This window comes from Thalassophryne amazonica, chromosome 20 (genome assembly GCF_902500255.1).
Source record: "Thalassophryne amazonica chromosome 20, fThaAma1.1, whole genome shotgun sequence".
NCBI lineage: Eukaryota > Metazoa > Chordata > Actinopteri > Batrachoidiformes > Batrachoididae > Thalassophryne > Thalassophryne amazonica.
The window spans coordinates 36,927,770-36,953,368 of NC_047122.1; the positions used below are offsets into that span (position 1 = coordinate 36,927,770).

Here is a 25,599-nt window from a genome sequence, read left to right on the forward strand (position 1 = left end):
CGCGTTAGCAGATCCTTTAAAACAGATATTTTCTACCATATATAACAGCATGAACGTCCGACACATCATCAAACATAAGGGGGTTATTCCCATTCTAATCCAATTCCATCGTTTGCACGGTTTATTTTTCTGTAGGTAATTCGGTCGGCGAGGCTTACCGTGAAGCAGTGAGCGTCTCTCCAACAGCGGTCAGGGCACGGTGTAATCCATCAAATGTGAAAATCCATCAAATCTATCAAATGTGAAATGGCAATTCTGTATCAGAATCCACATCAATACTTTCGTACGGTAGCTTAAATTCACCCATTTTGGCGGTGGCACGCGACTTTCTCTCATTCTGAGCTACCGAACTTGGACAAGTTCAAAGATGACCTTGACATATTTTAAAAGGTATCTTAAGAGGTTACCAAAATGTCACATTCTGTTTGAATCTGTTCTGCTTTGTTTTTGAGTGGCGGGGGATGACAGCCAATCACAGTAGAGCTGCACCGTGACGTCAGTGGCTGGTCTCTTCAATACCGCTTTGCTTTCTGTTTATATGCATGTCTCTCACATATTATGTAAAAGGTAGCGAGAAATAAACACTTCTAAAACCGAAAACGCCATTTTTGTAACCTAATAACACCTCTGAAGTTATTTTGCGGACGTTAGCATGGTGACGTCACAGGTTGATAGCTCGCTGGAAAACTCTGTTTCATTTGTGTGTAAATATATCCTCTTTGTCATGTATTATGTTAAAGACAGCGAGAAATAAACACTTCTAAAACCGAAAACGCCATTTTTGTAACCTAATAACACGTCTGAAGTTATTTTGCGGACGTTAGCATGACGACGTCACAGGTTGGTGGCTAGCTGGAAAACTCTGTTTCATTTGTGTGTAAATATATCCTCTTTGTCATGTATTATGTAAAAGACAGCGAGAAATAAACACTTCTAAAACTGAAAATGCCACATTTGTAACTTAACACCTCTGAACTTATTTTGCGGACGTTAGCATGGTGATGTCGCAGGTTGGTAGCTAGCTGGAAAACTCTGTTTCATTTGTGTGTAAATATATCCTCTTGTCATGTATTATATAAAAGACAGCAAGAAATAAACACTTCTAAAACTGAAAACGCCGTTTTTGTAACCTGATAACACATTTTGCAGCGTTAGCATGCACACTAACCTCCGCTAACTCAAAGCTAACTTCCTATGGAGTTAAATTTGTCTCATTAGTACCAGCAAATGCACAGAGGGTGAGCTACAGATATTCATTGATTTGCATAACTTCCGCTTTTGGTCAAAAGCTCATGTACACACACACACAAGCTAAGCCTCCCGCAGATGCTGTTAAAACGTAAAAATTGTTTTTGATTGGCTGATTAATAGAAGGGCTTCATTGAACATGTATAAATTGTATGTAAGACAACAGGATCTTAATAATTAATTAAACAACTGCAAATTATAAAGAACACAGGGCTTATACGGCCAAGGGTATTTTAGCATTACGTTATATTTATTTTATGTTTTCAACAGGGATTTTCCACCTTCATTCTTTAAATATATCTTGTCTATACAAGCACTCTTTAAAAATCTTTTTTTCTATTCACATGAAAAACCACAGTGGCTGATACAAGCCGACCGAGCCGAGACGCTGTGTCCCAATCCAGCCCACCATAAATCACTTACCACTTGTTATAATCATTCCCATTTCAGAAGAAAGCATGGGAGATGATGGTCTAGTGGTTAAAGCCTTAGGTTTAAAACCAGATTATCCTCGGTTCAAATCCCAACCTGACCGGAAATTCTCTAAGGGCCCTTGGGCAACATCTTTAATCCCCTAGTTGCTCCCGGTGTGTAGTAAGTATCTTGTATGGCAGCACCCTGACATTGGGGTGAATGTGAGGCATTATTGTAAAGCGCTTTGAGCATCTGATGCAGCTGGAAAAGCGCTATAAAAATGCAGTCTATTTACCATTTCCTCCAAGTGAAGCGATCCTCAGAAAAAAAATTCCAAATGTAGATCCAATTTGTATCTTTCCCATGTTTGTTCACATTCGCTCACATTCTGTCTGTTGTCTCTCTCATTTGAACACTCAGATACAATGCTACTACAAGGCTTTTTTTCCCCACACAGGGAATGCCACCCTTTCTCAGCAATCTCAGAGGTCTAGGATCTGTGCTTTCAAACAGATCGAAGAGACATCTTTCTGGAATGATGTCAGATGTGCCGCAGCGGCTTGAATGGGAATTTTTGCATGCTGTGATCACTTTAAATGGCAGCAAACTCTAAATCAGACTTGGCTTTCAGAATTTTTTTTTTTACAATGATCAAAATCCAGCTCTTGGGAACTGCAGCCATGATTGTGATGTGACCTGGGTGTGTTAAGGAAACGCTCCCTGTTTGTGTGGTGACGAATGTAACTGTGCACAACACCGTGCACTCATGAGCAGAGAACTTAGCCTTGAGATTGTTCTCACTTTTGATTTGACTGTAACTAAGACATGGGTTGGCGGTGAGGGAGGGGGGATAAATGCTTAAAGTCTGAGTCACAGAGTACAGCAGCTCCAGTGTTTTTCCATAAAATTGGGGGGGAAAAAAGGAGCAGGATAACCTCAGGCCCTCACTCTCCCTCCCTGAACACAAAGAAAACTGTTTTTTCTTTGCTGCTGTTGCTGCGTTTTTATCAAACTCTAATGATAATACTCTTTAACACTAGTTGTTAGTATTTTTTGTAGGTTTGGGTTCAATGTGGATCCTGAGAGGCTAAACTCAGGGTAAAGAAAGTCCCACGATCTTCAAGTTCTGCACAAACACCTCCTTGGGCAGGGGTGGCTCTGAGTTTGCAGCCTGCCAACAAGAATGCTTACAGGACAAATACACAAGTTGCTTGGTTACCTGACAAGTATGTGCCTGCATGGTGTGATGGAATTGTATTGACACCTGTTTACACAAGGGCCACACCCAGTCGCCCATGTGACCCATGGCTGACTAAACCAGACGCTCCTGGTTTACTGCTTTCTCACAGGCTTCTTCCACCCCCAGGTGAGAACGTATCACTGAGAATCTTCCAACACACATGTCTGATGTTGTGTCAGATACAGTCACTGATCTCTAGAAGCAACAAAACGACTTGAAGCCACAGCACATAGACTAAAAACTACTCCAGGAGGCTGTCATAGTGTGATCAGTGCAGTAAGGTTGCTTCCTAATCGTTCTGGTTCTCTGGGAAGGTGTGTACTGGCTGACAAACACAAGGCGTACCGCACCTTCGTGACTGCACACAGAACAGCCTCTGCACAAACCATTTGAGCTGCTGAACATTTTCTGCTTTTATGAACACACCAACACTGGCGTGTGGTGTCACCACGCCATGGTTCAATACTTAAAACTATGACATTAGCAAATATATACCTTTTAAAGTAAACATCAATCATCCCATGGTCATGGGCAGCTCTAGTGAGAGCCTTGACACGGCTAAAGCCCCCCCACCCTCAAACAACACCACCAGAAAATTCAACATCCTGTTATCTGTAGCATACAGCATGTGTGCGTGATTTTATTTAGTAAGTTCAATGTAAGTTGTAATGCATTGCTTAAATTTTCATTGTTACGCAGATGATATCCAGCTTTATCTATCCATGAAGCCAGAGGACACACACCAATTAGCTAAACTGCAGGATTGTCTTACAGACATAAAGACATGGATAACCTCTAATTTCCTGCTTTTAAACTCAGATAAACCTGAAGTTATTGTATTTGGCCCCACAAATCTTAGAAACATGGTGTCTAACCAGATCCTTACTCTGGATGGCATTACCCTGACCTCTAGTAATACTGTGAGAAATCTTGGAGTCATTTTTGATCAGGATATGTCATTCAGTGCGCATATTAAACAAATATGTAGGACTGCTTTTTTGCATTTGTGCAATATCTCTAAAATTACAAAGGTCTTGTCTCAGAGTGATGCTGAAAAACTAATTCATGAATTTATTTCCTCTAGTCTGGACTACTGTAATTCATTATTATCAGGTTGTCCTAAAAGTTCCCTGAAAAGCCTTCAGTTAATTCAAAATGCTGCAGCTAGAGTACTGACAGGGACTAGAAGGAGAGAGCATATCTCACCCATATTGGCCTCTCTTCATTGGCTTCCTGTTAATTCTAGAATAGAATTTAAAATTCTTCTTCTTACTTATAAGGTTTTGAATAATCAGGTCCCATCTTGTCTTAGGGACCTCATAGTACCATATCACCCCAATAGAGCGCTTCGCTCTCAGACTGCAGGCTTACTTGTAGTTCCTAGGGTTTGTAAGAGTAGAATGGGAGGCAGAGCCTTCAGCTTTCAGGCTCCTCTCCTGTGGAACCAGCTCCCAATTCAGATCAGGGAGACAGACACCCTCTCTACTTTAAGATTAGGCTTAAAACTTCCTTTTTGCTAAAGCTTATAGTTAGGGCTGGATCAGGTGACCCTGAACCATCCGTTAGTTATGCTGCTATAGACTTAGACTGCTGGGGGTTCCCATGATGCACTGAGTGTTTCTTTCTCTTTTGCTCTGTATGCACCACTCTGCATTTAATCATTAGTGATTGATCTCTGCTCTCTTCCACAGCATGTCTTTTTCCTGGTTCTCTCCCTCAGCCCCAACCAGTCCCAGCAGAAGACTGCCCCTCCCTGAGCCTGGTTCTGCTGGAGGTTTCTTCCTGTTAAAAGGGAGTTTTTCCTTCCCACTGTTGCCAAGTGCTTGCTCACAGGGGGTCGTTTTGACCGTTGGGGTTTTTCCGTAATTATTGTATGGCTTTGCCTTACAATATAAAGCGCCTTGGGGCAACTGTTTGTTGTGATTTGGCGCTATATAAATAAAATTGATTTGATTTGATTTAAGTACATAATATAACTGTAAATACATGGATGACACAAGAAAGTGAAAACACTTATTTCCATTGTGGTCCATTTAAAAATCAATGACAAAATAGAAGTAAATAATAATAAAATAATAATAATAATAATAATAATAATAATAATAATAATAGTGTGTCTATATGATAACAAGAACCTAAACAATTAATAAATACATTAAAACAGTAAACTAACTGTGGAGATATTCGCCATCCCTGCGCAGCAGCACTTGCGTTTTACTTAGAGTTACCACAGTGGAAAAACTTTACCGACTAGCATTGCTAAGAGAAACGCTCGACAACCATTTTCTCCGTTGGCTGGCACACTCACAAAAACTGGTAAGTCAGCCTTTTATTCGAACATAACAAAAAATGGTGGTGGTGCGCGTGGGCGTATACATGGTCACTGACGTCATCACGTCATATAAATCTAATTGGATGCTGATCAACATTGCTTTGCCCTAATAAATATGCTTAACACTAACATTAAAAAATAAGTAATTAACAGGAAATAAAAGGATTGAGTTCTTCAAAAAACTGTTGAGGTCTATAAGGTTCTAAAAGCATTCTGGGCTCACACACCATTCCAACTCATTATAGAAACGTTTCATAATTTATTACCACCCTTGAAAAATGTCAGCTTCCTATTTTATAAACACTACCAAATATAGAGTCTGTGGATGCCCACGGTCAATGCGCTGGTAATATAATATAATTAACAGTATATTAATTTACACAGAACTTTACAGTTTATAAATTTCAAAATGCTGAACATAAGTATCAAAACAACAGTGATAAAATTTAACAACCATATAACAAATTATGATCAAATTACCAAATTGAATATGGTTCTATAAAATGAGAGCATGATATGCAAAAGCGTTACAAATCTTAACCTTAGGAATAAACCTACAGTCTGAGAACAGAGCGTATGAGGGGGTACATAAGGCTCGATAAGTTATATTCAGTAAGACAGTGCATAGCCATTTAAAATGTCATACATCAAGAGTAGAACCTAAAAGTCCCGCCCTCACTCTCGCTCTCTTCATTGGATGCCATTGAAGAGAGGTCACCACCGGTGTGATACAGTCAAATCTTGTACTTCATGTTACACCGTGAGCAAAGTTGTTGCAAAAACTTGTATGGTGATGAAGGTTCTACATATTATATTTGATTGAAAATTAACATTCTAAATGTTAAATTCAATTTTTATATAATTATAAACACAACTCTTTAATTTGCTTAATAATAATTTATTAGTTTGCAGAGAGCTTGTCAATCGCTAAGGTGGACCAAACTAAAGGAATGCTGGCCAATTATGGCCCACAGGACCCAATTTGGAATCAAAAGTAACTGGGCTTCTTTTTTAGTCTTCAAATTTAAAACTGGGTGATGAGCTGCAAAACTAATTGAAAACTACACAAGACATCCAAGTGCTTCAGATTAAACTTGTAGTTCAAGCTGTAAGCGTAAGCATCCACAAATGACCATTTGTCCTTTCAAAGGTGAAATGGCTGAGATTTGTTATTTTTACTTTAAAAAAAAATATGTTTGAAGTGGGTCACCCTGTTCGATTAGTGATTTGGCGCCATCTGCTAGAAAATATAAATTAATTATTTCCTCCCCTCGTAGTAGTGGAGCAGATAACTGTAATAGTCGTTCATGTCTGGAAATAAGCAGCAAAATTGTCACAAGTTCTCCTCAGACATTACTGTTTTGAACAAAACCGAGTGGCCACTTGATTTTCTATAGGTCAACTAAAGAATTACAGAGGGGTCAAAAATAAAAGATGCCCCAATTATATTAAAAACTACACCACATTTGTCTGATCATAAATATTCCAAGAAGGTATAGTTTGGACTATCTGTGACTGAACTTTCTGGAGTTATGTGGTTAAAACAGCAAGTATGATGACAAAGGTCAGTTTCAGTTTGTACAGGGGTCAAAACTGATCCATGTACAAACTGTACAACATTTTGGTCAAAAGTGATGCAAATTATTGTTTGAGATAATAAGCTTTTAAAAAGGAATAGTTTGCACCATGTGTCATGCTTAGATATCACGTTGGGGAGTAACATATGTTACATGCCATAGAATCCGATGGACGACAACATTGTTTGACCTTTACTTTGGACCAAACATTCAACACAATCAAAATTATTCCATTTATTAATCCTATTAGCTCAACCAATAATTTGCACCATTTTTTTTAACCAAAATTGGAGCAGCTTTAACTTTTAACCTTTGTACAAACTGAAAAAGTGTCCTTTGTCACCATTCTTGCTGTTTTTACCCCATAACTCCATAGGGTGATTCTTAGACTATGGGCACTTATTATGTCCTTTGATCATATTGTATGAAAAACAGAAAAAAAGGGGAAATTTCACATTTTTATAGTGTGTTAAGAAATTTGTTCTAGTAGTCTATGATGACTTTTTCACCTTTTTTCAGCATCATTATATGCAAATATTGCCGTTTTGTGCTTGTCCCACACCCAGACTTTTGATTTTCAATGATAAAAATGAATGGTAAAGAAATGTTTTTTCTAATGTTTTAAAATATCTCTGAATAAAATATCAGTAAAATAATCAAAACATAATTGGGTTATTCAATGTCATACAACTGTTGTGATTTTGTTAAACAAAATGTAGTTGTCCCACACTATTGCCGTAATTTCCACCACAACACTGTAATGTCCCTTTAAACAGTTTGTATGAAAGATTGTTTGGGTAGTTTCTATGGAGATAAACATGTATATAGCGCCAAATCACAACAAACAGTTGCCCCAAGGCGCTTTATATTGTAAGGCAATGGTGTGGTGGAAATTACATTTACAAGGCCAATAGTGCCCGTAGTTAAAGAATCACCCCATAGCATTCAGTCAAAGATAGTCCAAACTATACCTTTTTGGAATATTTATGATCAGAGAAATAATGTGGTGTATTTTTTAAAATGATTATTTTTGTTTTTTGATTTTGATTATACCTGTGCACTAATCATGGTGTCTAATCAGCATCTTGATATGGCACACCTGTGAGGTGGGATGGATTATCTCAGCAAAGGAGAAGTGCTCACTATCACAGATTTAGACTGGTTTGTGAACAATATTTGAGGGAAATGGTGATATTGTGCATGTGGAAAAAGTTTTAGATCTTTGAGTTCATCTCATACAAAATGGGAGCAAAACCAAAAGTGTTGCGTTTATATTTTTGTTGAGTGTATATAGATTATTATCAGATTAAAAATATATTTGTGGTTGCATCCATTTTTAGTTTGAAGTGCATCATTTTCAGGAAATTCAGTGGTTAAAACCAGTTTTGTATCATCTGAGGCTTTTATCTAAAATCAAATCTGCCGTACCTTTTAATGATTTTGAACGTTTGATTCATGCTTTTATCTCGACCTGTTTGGACTGCTGTAATCCACTGTATACTGGCATTAACCAGTCCTCCCTTGCCCACTTACAGTTAGTCCAAAATGCGGCTGCTCGTCTTTTAACAGGCACTCGTAAGCATGATCACATCACCCCCATTCTCGCCTCTCTCCGCTGGCTTCCTGTCCGTTTTAGAATAAATTTTAAGATTTTATTGTTTGTTTTTAAGTAACTAAATGGCCTGGCACCTCAGTATATTGCTGATCTTATACATGTCTACATCCCCACAAGAGCATTGAGAGCCGTTGATCAGCTCCGTCTTGTGGTGCCAAAAAGCAGACAAAAGACCAGGGGGGACTGTGCTTTTTCAGTGGTGGCTCCCAAGTTAGGGAATGAGCTGCCCACTCATATTAAAATGCCCCCCACCATGGATACTTTTAAATCTCGTTTAAAAACGTATTTTTATTCCACGGCTTTTAATACTGCATGAGAGTTGCATGGTCTTCTGTCTCTGTTTTTATTGTGTTTTTATCTTTTTAGTGTTTTATCTGATATCTTCCTTTTGTTTTTATATGTTTCTAATCTGCTGTATTTTAACTTTATTTTATTTTATTTTTTTATATTTTATCTGTTGTCCAGCACTTTGGACAAATAAAGGTGGATTGGAGGTGGAGGTGGATTTTAAGGTAATCTTGCAGACTTAGCTGGCTGTAAGTTGTTTTGGCTTCCGGCATGTATCTGCATGTTGATTTGGCACCGGAAGCACTTCCACAGCACATGGAGAATGGGCACAGGTGGTCTTGAACCAGGAACCTTCTGTTTTGGAAGAAAGTATACAGAGTGCTGGGGCCATCACCACACAGTAGAATTAAAGTGAGATATTCTGACATTAACTTCTGTGAATTACCATAGGTGGCTTGAAGAGAGGAAGAAGAGGGGGCTGTAGTCACCCTCAAGAAATTCAGTATTCCTACCAGAACCAGAACAGGAAAAACAAAAACAATATGATTTTAGCATGCTAAAAATTATAGTTTAATTTGAGAAATGTTCATTTGTTTGTTTGTTCCTCTACTCCTCTGTGTTGTGTGTCGGACGCAGCCCGGAGAACCGACCAGCGTTTGAAGGACCCAGTATAAAATAAGCAGAGCACGGTACAAAGGATAACAGAGTTTAATAAACATAACAGTGATGTGAAAAAATACAAACAAATAAGTGCGCGGTCTGGCGTGGCGGATTTGCGGTGTGCTCCCAGCAGCACAAAACGGTCTGGAGCCAGAACTGGTTCGGACCCAAGGACCCCGCCGACACCCCCCAGGTGGCCGCGACAAAACCGAGTCTGTGAAAGAAGGAATCATTATGTGAGTCCACACTCAACACACAGAGAGAACGCTCAAAGGTGCACAAACAGCAACACTTCCTGGCTTAATTACTAATCAGCTTCCCACCCTGCAGGCATGGAACACCCAGTTCACAAAACTCCACTGCAGTGGGAGCTGATTACACGACCAACATACAGCTCAATATAATAAGGTGTGAGGGACACCACATTTACTGACTGTATAAATGTTAGTCACAAAATCTAACGTACCTCAGGAAGTGTGCTGACGAGCGTGAGACCTCCCCCCTCTTCTTTCACAGACCATGCATCAAACCTGGAAGTTCTCTGCATCCACTGATGATGAGATGGCTCCTGAGACGACGATCTCACCCGTCTGGTCACAAGGTCGAGTCTCTGGCAAATACACACTGTGTACTCCAGTCTTAAATGCCACCATGTTCCAATCCATGTAGATGCACCACAGCTGTGAGTCCTGACGAGCCGCAGGTGATCAGCCTCAGGTGATCAGGGTGAGGTCCTGATAAACTCAGCTACACAGCCACTCAGTCCCAAATGCAAGCCACCTGGAAGGAAAAACAAAAGACAGGACAAAAGACAGAAACAAAAAGGCAGCCAGGCCCCCCCAGCCATACAACACTCTGAGGGTCTTTGTCATTGCTCTTCAGGATTTTGTTTGTTATGTAACAGCCTTATTCCAAAATGGATGAAATTATTTTTCCCCTCAAAATTCTACACACAATACCCCATAATGACAATGTGAAAAAGGTTTTTTTTTTTTCCAGATTTTTGCAAATGTATTAAAAATAATAATAATAATAAAAAAACTAAGAAATCACATGTACATAAGTATTCACAGCCTTTTCCATGAAGCTAACAATTGAGCTCAGGTCCATCTGTTTCCACTGATCATCCTTGACATGTTTCTACAGTTTAACTGGAGTCCACCTGGGTAAAGTCAGTTGATTAGACATGATTTGGAAAGACGCACACCTGTCTACATCCAGTGAGGAAAATAAGTATTTGAACACCCTCACTTAGTTCTCTCACTTAGAAATCATGGAGGGGTCTGAAATTTTCATCTTAGGTGCATGTCCACTGTGACAGACATAATCTAAAAAAAAAAAAAAAAAAATCCGTAAATCACAATGTATGATATATTTTTTAAATAATTTATTTGTATGTAACTGCTGCAAATAAGTGTTTGATCCCCTACCAACCAGGAAGAATTCTGGCTCACACAGACCTGTTAATTTTTCTTTAAGAAGCCCTCTTATTCTGCACTCTTTACCTGTATTAATTGCACCTGTTCGAACTTGTTACCTGTATAAAAGACACCTGTTCACACACTCAATCAATCACACTCCAACCTGTCCACCACAGCTAAGACCAAAGAGCTGTCTCAGGACACCAGGGACAAAACTGTAGACCTGCACAAAGCTGGGATGGACTACAGGACAACAGGCAAGCAGCTTGGTAGAAGACAACAATTGTTATGATTATTTATTAGAAAGTGGAAGAAACACAAGATGACTGTCAATCTCCCTCGGTCTGGGATTCCATGCATGATCTCACTTTCTGGGATAAGGATGATTCTGAGAAAGCTCAGAACTACACAGGAGGACCTGGTCAATGACCTGAAGAGAGCTGGGACCACAGTCACAAAGATTACATTAGTAACACATGATGCTGTCATGGTTTAAAATCCTGCAGGGCAGCAAGGTCCCCCTGCTCAAGCCCGCACATGTCCAGGCCTGTTTGAAGTTCACCAGTGACCATCTGGATGATCCAGAGGAGGCATGGAGAAGGTCATGTGGTTAGATGAGACCAGAATAGAGCTTTTTGGAATCAACTCCACTTACCATGTTTAGAGAATGAGAACAACCCAAAGAAAACCATCCCAACCGTGAAACATGAGGGTGGAAACATCATACTGTGGGGGTGCTCTTCTGCAAAGGGGACAGGACGACTGCACCGTATTGAAGGGAGGATGGACGGGGTCATATATTGCAAGATTTTGGCAAACAACCTCCTTCCCTCAGTAAGAGCATTGAAGATGGGTCATGGCTGGGTCTTCCAGCATGACAATGACCCCAAACACACAGCCAGTGTTGTGGGGCCACCAGAAGAGGAGGTACTGCTGGCCCACCACCAGAGGGCGCCCTGCCTGAAGTGCGGGCTTCAGGCACGAGAGGGCGCTGCCGCCATGGACACAGCCGGGGTGACAGCTGTCGCTCATTACCTCTTGACAGCTGTCACCCATCTACTCAACATCATCTCACTCCATAAAGACCAGACGTCATCTCCACCTCATTGCCGAGATATCATACTTCATTGGAGGTAATATCCTCAGCATTTGTGTTTCTAATAAGCTGTATATTGTGAGTGTTTGCAGGAGTACTGGTCCCTCTTCTTGTGGAGGCTGAGTGAGTGCAGGACGGCACTCTTTTCCTCTGAGGGATCACTGTAAATACCTCAGCATTCTGAGTGAGAGGTGGAGGTGGCATTCTCACCGTTGTTGTTACTGGGTGTACACACACCCACACTTGACTGTCTTTGTTCTTCGCCAGCAGTACCAGATCCGACAGTCGGGGACGGTGATCACCTGGGAATTCGGGACTTGGCGGCTCCAGTATTCACCAGGTTCTGGGGCGGCGGAAATCGTGTGGTTCCGGCTCTTCTTAGGACAGACGTCTTCTATCCTCGAGCCTGCCCACACGTCACCTTTGTGTATTGACTGTTATGATATTCTGAGATTGTCTGTATGTTCGTTGTGCACATTCACAACATTAAATTGTTATATTTTGGCTCATCTATTGACCGTTCATTTGCGCCCCCTGTTGTGGGTCCGTGTCACTACACTTTCCCAACAGCCAGGGCAACTAAGGAGGGGCTCCGTAAGAAGCATTTCAAGGTCCTGGAGTGGCCTGGTCAGTCTCCAGACCTGAACTCAATAGAAAATCTTTGAAGGAAACTGAAACTCCAAACCTGAAAGATTTGGAGAAGATCTGTGTGGAGGAGTGGACCAAAATCCCTGCTGCAGTGTGTGCAAACCTGGTGAAAAACTACAGGAAATGTTTGACCTCTGTAATTGCAAACAAAGGCTACTGTACCAAATATTAACATTGATTTTCACAGGTGTTGAAATACTTATTTGCAGCAGTAACATACAAATAAATTATTAAAAAAATCATACATTGTGATTTCCAGATTGTTTTTTAGATTATGTCTCTCACAGTGGACATGCACCTAAGATGAAAATTTCAGACCCCTCCATGATTTCTAAGTGGGAGAACTTGCAAAACCGTAGGGTGTTCAAATACTTATTTTCCTCACTGTATAAGGTCCCACAGTTGACAGTGCAAGTCAGAGCACAAACTAAGCATGAATTCAAGGAACTGTCTGTAGACCTCTGAGACAGCATTGTCTTAAGGCACAAATCTGGGGAAGGGTACAGAAATATTTCTGCTGCTTTGAAGGTCCCAGTGAACACAGTGGCCTCCATCATCTGTAATGGAAGAAGTTCAGGTTCACCAGGACTCTTCCTAGAGCTGGCCCGCCCGTCTAAACTGAGCAATTGGGGAAGAAGGGTCTTGGTCAGGGAGGTGACCATGAACCCGATGGTCACTCTGTCAGAGCTCCAGCATTCCTCTGTGGAGAGAGGAGAACCTTCCAGAAGGACAAACATCTCTGCAGCAATCCACCAATCAGGCCTGTATGGTAGAGTGGCCAGACGGAAGCCACTCCTTAGGAAAGGCACATGGCAGCCCACCTGGAGTTTGCCAAAAGGCACCTGAAGGACTCTCAGACCATAAGAAACAAAATTCTCTGACCTGATGAGACAAAGATTGAGCTCTTTGGCGTGAATGTCAGGCTTCATGTTTGGAGGAAACCAGACACCATCCCTACAGTGAAGCATGGTGGTGGCAGTATCATGTGGTGGGGATGTTTTTCAATGGCAGGAACTGAAAGACTAGTCAGGATTGAGGGAAAGATGAATGCAGCAATGTACAGATACATCCTGGATGAAAACCTGCTCCAGAGCGCTCTTGACCTCAGAATGGGGTGACGGTTCATCTTTCAGCAGGACAATGACCCTATGCACACAGCCAAGATATCAAAGGAGAGGCTTCAGGACAACTCTGTGAAGGTTCTTGAGTGGCCCAGCCAGAGCGCAGACATGAATCTAATTGACCATCTCTGGAGAGATCTGAAAATGACTGTGCACCGACACACCCCATCCAACCTGATGGAGCTTCAGAGATGCTGCAAAGAGGAATGGACAAAACTGTCCAAAGATAGGTGCACCAAGATTGTGGCATCATATTCAAGAAGACTTGAGGCTGTAATTGTTGCCAAATGTGCATCAACAAGTATTGAGTAAAAGGTGTGAATACTTATGTACGTGTAATTTCTTAGGTTTTTATTTTTAATAAATTTGCAAAAATAAAAAAATCATGTTGTCAGTATGGGGTGTTGGGAGTAGACGTCTGAGGTAAAAAATGAATTTACCTCCATTGTGTCAATAAGGCTGTATCATAACAAAATATTGACAAAGTGAAGCCCTGTGAATACTCTGATGCACCGTAAATAATAGTTTTTGAGTACAACACAGTGAAACTTAAAACAGTTTTTCATTGTAGTCCTCAAGAATGAAACAGAAAATGACTTATATGACTATAGGTAACAATGGAAAACAAATATAAACTAGAATCAACAACAAAAATGAAAATTTAAATGGAAAAGAATTACCATAAGAACCCCCCCCCCCCCCCCCCCAAAAAAACCCCCACAACATTAAGTTGTTCAAAAACAATATGGTATAACTTATAAATAACTTATTTAACCTGTAAGGGCAGGTCTACTGCAGTGTGAGACCAGATTAAAAGGATTTAACTCAGTGAAAAAGACATTCCTAAAGAGGACACACCCTGTATCACATTCTTGAGTGCCTGCATGTCATGTAGTTGAACTGAAGTGTTTCAGGAGAATCTCACACATATATTTGATATCTTTACTACTATCAGTCACGAATTCATTAGTTTTAACTCCAACTGAATTAAATAGACATATGCCAGCATTAAGTCCCACAACTCCAAATCAGAAAAAAATGTTTATAGGTTTATTCCATTTTTCAACACTGAAATTCCCATTTCATTCTAGGCAAAATTCCATTTTGTTCTACTCCCATTTGGTTTACACCCATTTCATCTTCATTAATTTTGACCACTATTCCTACATTGTCTACTTCTAGTTTGTCCACTAACCACAGGTGTTGAACTTATATATAAATCAAAGAGGAGTGATATTGCCACATGAAATTTTCTAATAACACGCTGTTAGACGTGTAAAGTGATTTACTAAAGTTTGATAATTATCAGTCACACCCATGTGTTTAATCTAATTATTACTTAAAGCTTAATCAAAGGATGAAAGCTTTCACACCTTTGTTCTGCATTAAACATAATAAAATAATAAAAACTGCACTTTTAGACAAAGACGAAATGGGAAAAACTGTCAAATTGGGTATAGACAAATGGGAGTAGACTGTTAGATATATCTGTGTGCTTATTTGTTATGTTTTATTTTTTACTATATCAAGTATTTGCTATGCTTAAATGTTTTTTTTTTTTTAGTTTTAGTTATTTGCGTATGCATGTCAACTGGTCTGAACTGGTTTTATCTGATCAGGAAGTTCAGCACACAACAAAGTAGTTAAGTTTCACCAGGTACCAGACAACTGCCAGGCTGAAGACAAGGGGCAGGGTTTCCCCTCTGTCTATGTGAGCCAATAAGGTTAGGCATTGTGGGAATAAAACCCATCCACTGTAGCCTAAACTGCCTACATGATCTTTTATAAAAACTACTTGTTTGCTTGCTTGTGGTCTCTCGCAAGATGGAGGCCTCTGTGTGGGCTACGTGTCTGGGAATCCAGACTGTGACTTTGAATAAATTCCATTTGAGGAATACTATGACTTTGTATGGGACAGGATTACAATAACAACCAGGTAGAATGAACAAGACCAAATGGGAAGTTACCATTTTATAGCTATATGCTGCCTTCAAGACAACATTTTTCCAGGAATGTCTATTCACAGTTTTAGAGTATCCCAGAATCCTTTGCGCGCTGGGGAGGGAGGTTTGATAATGGCTTAGCTTAATGCTAACTTTAACATTGAAAATGCCATAGACATGCTAATGAGTTAGCATCGGTCCCATTTTTAAGTTATAAAATATTTCTGTGAAGGCTGTCAGTTGTCCAGGTGGTTTCCATAGTAGAGAAGCTTGAATCTTCAATTGGACTGGGTTGCTTGACATGAAAAAGCTGGAGTTAACTCCAGCTGGCTTTTGCTGGCTTCTGTTATTCTTCTCTACACGAGTCAAGACAGAAGTCAGACTACCAGAGCAAGAGTTTTAGCTGAGGAAGCTTCTGCGATTAGAAGCGAAACGTCCTCACGTCAAACAACCCAGTCCAGTCAAAGATTCAAGCTTCCCTACTAAGTTATGAAATACATCTAGCAACTGTTTCAGAAGACCATAACAGGTCGGTTTAACATAAGAAAGGTAAATATTACTCACAGACATATGCTCTTTAGGGTTTTAGTGGGGAAAAATTAAGATAAAACAAAGAACTAATGAAGCAGCAGACTGAAGATCGAAGCACTGCTTCTTTGGTTCAAGGTTCAAAGCAAAGCTGTGCTGCAGAAACGGTTGATTACAGACCCACTGCAGGATCTGTAATCAACGTAGAAAAATTATAATTTTCCTGATCAACACCCCCCAAACCAACGGTCACTCTGAAGGACCAATAAGAAAATTGTTAAGCAAAAAGGCTATTGATGTCAATGGATCGAATAATTTCTTAAGGATACCCGAAAAGAACCAGTTCCCGACACGCAACCGTAAAAACAACATGCGTTTTATAAAACTCACATTAAAGACTCACGATTATGTTAGTTAAACACCTAAATACATATTTTGGTTGAACTCACCTCCATAATGACGCAATGTTGCCTACAATTTGCCGCAAACGATTGTTTACGCTGACAACGAAATCTCGGCCTCCCCAGCGAGAACTTGATTTCGCGTGAGATTTGACACTGCAAAGCATGCATTTTAATGCATTTTTCAACAAGACAATGCAATGGTGGGACAACTCCTGACTTGTCCCAGCAGAGAGTGTGTGAAGAATTTTGAAATGAAAATACAGTAATGACATCCCTGTACTGTTGCACACCTTAAGATGTGTTTGCAGGGAAAATGGGACAAAAATAACACCTGAAATGCTTCATCGTTTGGTGTCCTCAATGCCAAAATGTCTTTCAAATGGTGTGAGAAGGAATGGCAACATTACAGTGATGCTGCCATTATGATTAAAAACTCAGTTTGTCTAGAAAAAAAAAGAATAAAAGTTCCCCCAAAGGACAAATTTCAAAAGAGCAGATGGCCTTGAACTACTTACAGCAGTGACGGTCACAACTCATATAGTCTATGCTAGCAACACCACAGATCATGTGAGGGCTTCCCCAAACTTGCACGAGGGATGCTGGGAAGCACAAGGTGACAGCCAATCAGGGTAGAGAAGCGCAGGGACATCTGCTGGCTGGTCTCTCGCTGGCCAGGTGTCAAATATGCCAGAAAAACACTCTGAAACACCTGTGGGTCTGTATAAATCTAACATGCTTCGCATATATTATGTAAAAGTTATCAAGAAATAAACACGTCTAAATCTAAAAATGTTGTTTGTGTAACCAGATAACATCTCTGAAGTGATTTACAAGACACCTCACAGACGTCAGCTTCCGGTCCCTGCAGATGGTGTTAAAGGAAAATAAAATACTCCTTATGGAATTCCCCCCAAATAAATATGCACTCACAGAAATATTTACCCCAACTTTTAAGATGTATATAATTTTATTACATGACAAATTCCCATTTACTTTTTTAAATAATTTTAATACAAACCTACCAATAAACCTTACATGATGCATATTCATTAATCCCATTTATTTGAAATGCATAATCCTCTGCTTTATGTATTAGTATTAATAAAATATAATTACTCTAAATCAATAATAATGACAGTATTTATTTAAAATACATAAAGTATATTGTTTGAATTGCATAATAATTATGTTACCTATGCCATTTATCTTGTATGGGTAACATAATTATTATGCAATTCAGACAATGTACTTTATATATTTAAATAAATGCTGTCATTATTATTGATTTAGAGTAATTATATTTTATTAATACTAAATACATAAAGCTGAGGATTATGCATTTCAAATAAATATGTATGATTTATTACAGTAATGAATATGCATCATGTAAGGTTTATTTGGTATGTTTGTATTAAAATTATCTAAAAAAGTAAATGGGAATTAGTCATGTAATAAAATTACATAAATCTTAAAAGTTAGAGTAAATATTTCTGTGAGTGTGTTCTCGTTGTTAAAATGAGCTGTAATTTTGAAACATGTTTCAAAAATAAACCGGTGTTATGATGCTTGGATTTCTGTAGAAACTAAACTTTGTCAGTTTCATGAAATTTGAAAAGTCGTATAACTTTAAATGCAGGAAAATTCATTGCTGGTGAAACTGAGAAGTAAGAAGACAATACTCCAACATTCAGAAATAAAGTAATGAGTACAAATGCAGTTTTAAAAAGAGGACATGCAAAGCGTTTATTCTTCTAAAACAACATTTTTTTTGTTCTAACTCGTGAGCGTTATTACACACCCTTGTACTTGTCAGACTGGATACCTTCAAACACAGGGAGTGGCAGTGCTGGAAAGCATTCTTCTATTTAAACTCTTGCAGGGTTTAACTGTCACCTCTGTGTCGACTCATCCTGTCTTCAAGGTAGGAACACGGTGAAGCCCAAATATTTATGTCAACAGCTAATTTCTCTTTGGTGACCTTTATATCTGTTTTGGTGTCGTAAACTTGCACAGAAAGTGTTCTAGCTTAAGAATAACCGAATACCTACAATTACACATTAAGTTGACTTTAAATGAACTCTGATTTCTGATTTCAGGAACTTATTCATTCTCCTTTACCAGGTATGTAAAAACACTGACAAATTCTAGACATCTTATTGTTATCACACCAAACTTCCAAAATGATGCTGCAATGTATCATATGGTAAATTGTGTATTATTATTTGAGATACTGTTATTATAAATTTCTTCTTATTACTGCTATTGTTATTCTTCTTGTATCCGACCTTATTGTTTTGAAAAACCATATGGATTTGAATCACGTGTGATTACATCAGACATGCTTGAACCCTCGTGGGCATGCGAGAGTTTTTTCACGCCTGTCGGTTACGTCATTCGCCTGTGGGCAGTCTTTGAGTGAGGAGTCGCCCACCCTCTCGTCGTTTTTTTCATTGTTTAGGAATGGCTCAGAGACTGCTGCTTTGTTTGATCAAAATTTTTTCAAAACTGTAAGGCACAACTGAGTGGACACCATTCGATAAATTCAGCTGGTTTTCGGTAAAAATTTTAACGGCTGATGAGAGATTTTGGTCTGGTAGTGTCGCCGTAAGGACGGCCCACGGCGCCTGACAGCGATCTGCGCTTCGAGGCGGCAGCGTCTCGCCGTTTCAAGTTGAAAACTTCCACATTTCAGGCTCTGGTGACCCAGTAAGTCGTCAGAGAACAGAGAACTTTCAGAAGAAGTTGGCATGAGGAGTTTATTCAGACATTCCATTGTTAACGGACATTTTGTAATGAAAGAACGTGCGGGCATAGTCGCATGTCGGGCCGGACCCGACCGCGGGGGGTCGCGACAGGAAAAACACCTCCGTTGGAAACCTTAACGGGCAAGTTGGAACATGCCCAAGCTGTTAAACAATTGTTGAAAGCCATCAAAAGCCGCCTTAATTTTACAAATGATTTTCAACACGGAGGTGTTTTTCCTGTCGCGGCGCACACAGATTCACAGAATTTGCGCGCACGTCTTTCATTACAAAATGTCCTTAAACAGTGGAATGTCCGCATAAAGTCCTCATGCCGGCCTCTTCTGAATCTTCTCTGTTCTCTCATGACATCCTGGGTGAATTAAGCCTTAAATGAGGATGTTTTCAGGTCGAAACAGGCCGACGACGGCGCCTGGAAGCGCTGCGCGATGTCCCGCTCTGTGGGAAGTCCTTACACCGACAGAAACACCCCATAATCTCTCATCAGCCGTTAAACTTTTCACCGAAAACCAGCTTAATTTCTTGAATAGTGTCTACTCGGATATTCCTCACAGGTCCAGAAAAAATTTTGATAAAGCAACGCGCGCCGTCTCGAGCAGCGTGTGAAACAAAGGAATTCAGCCGAGAGGGCGGGACCACATCTCACTCAAGGCCTGCCCACAGGGAAATGACGTCACCGACACGCGTGAAAAAACTCACGCATGCGCACGAGGGTTCAAGCATGATTGGTGTAATCGCACGTCATTCAAATCCACATAGTTAAAAAAATAAAATAAAAGTGTCGGTTTATTATCTAATAGGCCTCGTATATATATATATATATATATATATATATATATATATATATATATATATATATATATATATATATATATATATATATACCTGGCCTTTTATTGTGGACAGTCTAGGGCACACCTGTGCACTAATCATGGTGTCTAATCAGCATCTTGATATGGCACACCTGTGAGGTGGGATGGATTATCTCAGCAAAGGAGAAGTGCTCACTATCACAGATTTAGACTGGTTTGTGAACAATATTTGAGGGAAATGGTGATATTGTGTATGTGGAAAAAGTTTTAGATCTTTGAGTTCATCTCATACAAAATGGGAGCAAAACCAAAAGTGTTGCGTTTATATTTTTGTTGAGTGTATATATATATATATATATATATATATATATATATATATATATATATATATATATAAATTTTTTGTTTCTTTTTCTAGCTGACCTACACTGAGACAAATGGAGTGTGATGAGATGACTGAGTTGCAGATGAGCTTGTGCATTCAGCAGATTGTCTTCAATAGCTATGCCGACTCAGAAGACAACTGTAGGATGAGCAAAACAGCCTTTGAAACCATGCTGAAGGAGCAAATCCCTATGTTTGAAAATGTGAGTGGACTCATTATAATGTGCAACATTGTATTAGATAGGTTTGTGTTGATGTAGCGGTTATACCATACCAGGATGTATCTCTGCACAGAGCAAGGCATTATGTAAAAACAGATCTGAGACATTTCTGGAATAAGAAACATGCCGATGTTGACTTAGAATTCTGCAAAGAGATTGAATCCAGAATCGACTAATAAGTTGGAAAATCCACTTTTGGAAAATATTTAAAGTGAGATTATAGGTCAAATAAATATTGAGTTATGTCACATACTGCCAAAATAATGTTCAGAAAAACAAGATGACAAAGATAAACAAAATGCACATGTTGTTTGCTGTCCATGTCCACAGGCTGACGAGGCTTTCAAAGCAGTGGACAGGGACGGCAATGGGTCTGTGGATTTCTGCGAGTTTGCCTGCCTGCTTTGCACATGTGCCATGCTCAACAATGAAATTTGTGAAAGCATGAACAAAGCGTACAAGGAAAAGAAAGACAAAGGTGTCTGCTCGTAGCAGAAGTAGAAAGGCGACTGCATGCAACAGCGTTGTCACTGAAGCGTGCCACGACACCTAATTGTGAAACTAAAGATGTAATAAAGTACAGATATTTTTAAATGAAAAAATAAAGGTGCATTCTAGCTCAAGCCTTCTTCTTTGTGTTTTTTTAATGATTTTTTTAATCTTGTCACATATTCTGTCAGACATTTTGCAGTGGCTCTGCTGTAGTTTGCCTTAAAGCTAGCTTGGATTAGAGTTCCTTGATACAGAGAGTAGTGACAACTGAAAATGTGGGCCCATTTTGGGGCCAATTGTGCTGAACCACTGAACGAACCTTTTATGTTTTTGGCATTTTTTTCTGCACACTTCAGGTCTGTGCAAAATAGCTTTACTGAAGCTGCAAGCTTTCGGTCTGTAAGACCTTCAGGCAGAGTGCATGTTACAAACAGTGCTTGGAGTTAATACACTTGATTAGTGGCACCTGTAATCAGTGGTGAAGCACTCTGAGTCAGTAGAGCATCATGGGAAATGTAGTGAAGGACAGACATGAAACATACAAACAAAGAAAAAAAGGGAAAAAAGAACAAGTCCATGCTGTGTACACATCAGGCATTGGCCATCATAAAACAAAGCACAAACAGTTCTTGTTGGCATAATTTCCTGTCAACGTCACCCCCTCTGTGTAGGGTTACTTGTTGTATAAGAGGGTGTGACAGATCATTAAAATGACAGGCAACAAGATATTTTTCATCTTTTCTCCTAATGGAGCTCTTATGTTCACGTTTTAGAATAAATTTTAAGATTTTATTGTTTGTTTTTAAGTCACTAAATGGCCTGGCACCTCAGTATATTGCTGATCTTATACATGTCTACGTCCCCACAAGAGCATTGAGAGCCGTTGATCAGCTCCGTCTTGTGGTGCCAAAAAGCAGACAAAAGACCAGGGGGGACTGTGCTTTTTCAGTGGTGGCTCCCAAGTTAGGGAATGAGCTGCCCACTCATATTAAAATGCCCCCCACCATGGATACTTTTAAATCTCGTTTAAAAACATATTTTTATTCCACGACTTTTAATACTGCATGAGAGTTGCGTGGTCTTCTGTCTCTGTTTTTATCTTTTTAGTGTTTTATCTGATATCTTCCTTTTGTTTTTATATGTTTCTAATCTGCTGTATTTTAACTTTATTTTATTTTATTTTTTTATATTTTATCTGTTGTCCAGCACTTTGGACAAATAAAGGTGGATTGGAGGTGGAGGTGGATTTTAAGGTAATCTTGCAGACTTAGCTGGCTGTAAGTTGTTTTGGCTTCCGGCATGTATCTGCATGTTGATTTGGCACTGGAAGCACTTCCACAGCACATGGAGAATGGGCACAGGTGGTCTTGAACCAGGAACCTTCTGTTTTGGAAGAAAGTATACAGAGTGCTGGGGCCATCACCACACAGTAGAATTAAAGTGAGATATTCTGACATTAACTTCTGTGAATTACCATAGGTGGCTTGAAGAGAGGAAGAAGAGGGGGCTGTAGTCACCCTCAAGAAATTCAGTATTCCTACCAGAACCAGAACAGGAAAAACAAAAACAATATGATTTTAGCATGCTAAAAATTATAGTTTAATTTGAGAAATGTTCATTTGTTTGTTTGTTCCTCTACTCCTCTGTGTTGTGTGTCGGACGCAGCCCGGAGAACCGACCAGCGTTTGAAGGACCCAGTATAAAATAAGCAGAGCACGGTACAAAGGATAACAGAGTTTAATAAACATAACAGTGATGTGAAAAAATACAAACAAATAAGTGCGCGGTCTGGCGTGGCGGATTTGCGGTGTGCTCCCAGCAGCACAAAACGGTCTGGAGCCAGAACTGGTTCGGACCCAAGGACCCCGCCGACACCCCCCAGGTGGCCGCGACAAACCGAGTCTGTGAAAGAAGGAATCATTATGTGAGTCCACACTCAACACACAGAGAGAACGCTCAAAGGTGCACAAACAGCAAACACTTCCTGGCTTAATTACTAATCAGCTTCCCACCCTGCAGGCATGGAACACCCAGTTCACAAAACTCCACTGCAGTGGGAGCTGATTACACGACCAACATACAGCTCAATATAATAAGGTGTGAGGGACACCACATTTACTGACTGTATAAATGTTAGTCACAAAATCTAACGTACCTCAGGAAGTGTGCTGACGAGCGTGAGACCTCCCCCCTCTTCTTTCACAGACCATGCATCAAACCTGGAAGTTCTCTGCATCCACTGATGATGAGATGGCTCCTGAGACGACGATCTCACCCGTCTGGTCACAAGGTCGAGTCTCTGGCAAATACACACTGTGTACTCCAGTCTTAAATGCCACCATGTTCCAATCCATGTAGATGCACCACAGCTGTGAGTCCTGACGAGCCGCAGGTGATCAGCCTCAGGTGATCAGGGTGAGGTCCTGATAAACTCAGCTACACAGCCACTCAGTCCCAAATGCAAGCCACCTGGAAGGAAAACAAAAGACAGGACAAAAGACAGAAACAAAAAGGCAGCCAGGCCCCCCCAGCCATACAACACTCTGAGGGTCTTTGTCATTGCTCTTCAGGATTTTGTTTGTTATGTAACAGCCTTATTCCAAAATGGATGAAATTATTTTTCCCCTCAAAATTCTACACACAATACCCCATAATGACAATGTGAAAAAGGTTTTTTTTTTTCCAGATTTTTGCAAATGTATTAAAAATAATAATAATAATAAAAAAACTAAGAAATCACATGTACATAAGTATTCACAGCCTTTTCCATGAAGCTAACAATTGAGCTCAGGTCCATCTGTTTCCACTGATCATCCTTGACATGTTTCTACAGTTTAACTGGAGTCCACCTGGGGTAAAGTCAGTTGATTAGACATGATTTGGAAAGACGCACACCTGTCTACATCCAGTGAGGAAAATAAGTATTTGAACACCCTCACTTAGTTCTCTCACTTAGAAATCATGGAGGGGTCTGAAATTTTCATCTTAGGTGCATGTCCACTGTGACAGACATAATCTAAAAAAAAAAAAAAAAATCCGTAAATCACAATGTATGATATATTTTTTAAATAATTTATTTGTATGTAACTGCTGCAAATAAGTGTTTGATCCCCTACCAACCAGGAAGAATTCTGGCTCACACAGACCTGTTAATTTTTCTTTAAGAAGCCCTCTTATTCTGCACTCTTTACCTGTATTAATTGCACCTGTTCGAACTTGTTACCTGTATAAAAGACACCTGTTCACACACTCAATCAATCACACTCCAACCTGTCCACCACAGCTAAGACCAAAGAGCTGTCTCAGGACACCAGGGACAAAACTGTAGACCTGCACAAAGCTGGGATGGACTACAGGACAACAGGCAAGCAGCTTGGTAGAAGACAACAATTGTTATGATTATTTATTAGAAAGTGGAAGAAACACAAGATGACTGTCAATCTCCCTCGGTCTGGGATTCCATGCATGATCTCACTTTCTGGGATAAGGATGATTCTGAGAAAGCTCAGAACTACACAGGAGGACCTGGTCAATGACCTGAAGAGAGCTGGGACCACAGTCACAAAGATTACATTAGTAACACATGATGCTGTCATGGTTTAAAATCCTGCAGGGCAGCAAGGTCCCCCTGCTCAAGCCCGCACATGTCCAGGCCTGTTTGAAGTTCACCAGTGACCATCTGGATGATCCAGAGGAGGCATGGGAGAAGGTCATGTGGTTAGATGAGACCAGAATAGAGCTTTTTGGAATCAACTCCACTTACCATGTTTAGAGAATGAGAACAACCCAAAGAAAACCATCCCAACCGTGAAACATGAGGGTGGAAACATCATACTGTGGGGGTGCTCTTCTGCAAAGGGGACAGGACGACTGCACCGTATTGAAGGGAGGATGGACGGGGTCATATATTGCAAGATTTTGGCAAACAACCTCCTTCCCTCAGTAAGAGCATTGAAGATGGGTCATGGCTGGGTCTTCCAGCATGACAATGACCCCAAACACACAGCCAGTGTTGTGTGGGCCACCAGAAGAGGAGGTACTGCTGGCCCACCACCAGAGGGCGCCCTGCCTGAAGTGCGGGCTTCAGGCACGAGAGGGCGCTGCCGCCATGGACACAGCCGGGGGTGACAGCTGTCGCTCATTACCTCTTGACAGCTGTCACCCATCTACTCAACATCATCTCACTCCATAAAGACCAGACGTCATCTCCACCTCATTGCCGAGATATCATACTTCATTGGAGGTAATATCCTCAGCATTTGTGTTTCTAATAAGCTGTATATTGTGAGTGTTTGCAGGAGTACTGGTCCCTCTTCTTGTGGAGGCTGAGTGAGTGCAGGACGGCACTCTTTTCCTCTGAGGGATCACTGTAAATACCTCAGCATTCTGAGTG

General features: G+C 40.2%; 1 long non-coding RNA gene across 1 annotated transcript; it reads left to right on the forward strand.

The window, feature by feature from the left end:
• The first annotated feature begins 18,325 nt into the window (after nt 1–18,325).
• Nucleotides 18,326–21,337, forward strand: LOC117501916. Its single transcript, XR_004558126.1, has 4 exons — nt 18,326–18,456; nt 18,632–18,656; nt 20,528–20,696; nt 21,045–21,337. It is a non-coding gene; the product is annotated as an uncharacterized LOC117501916 (long non-coding RNA).
• Nucleotides 21,338–25,599: the final 4,262 nt, after the last annotated feature.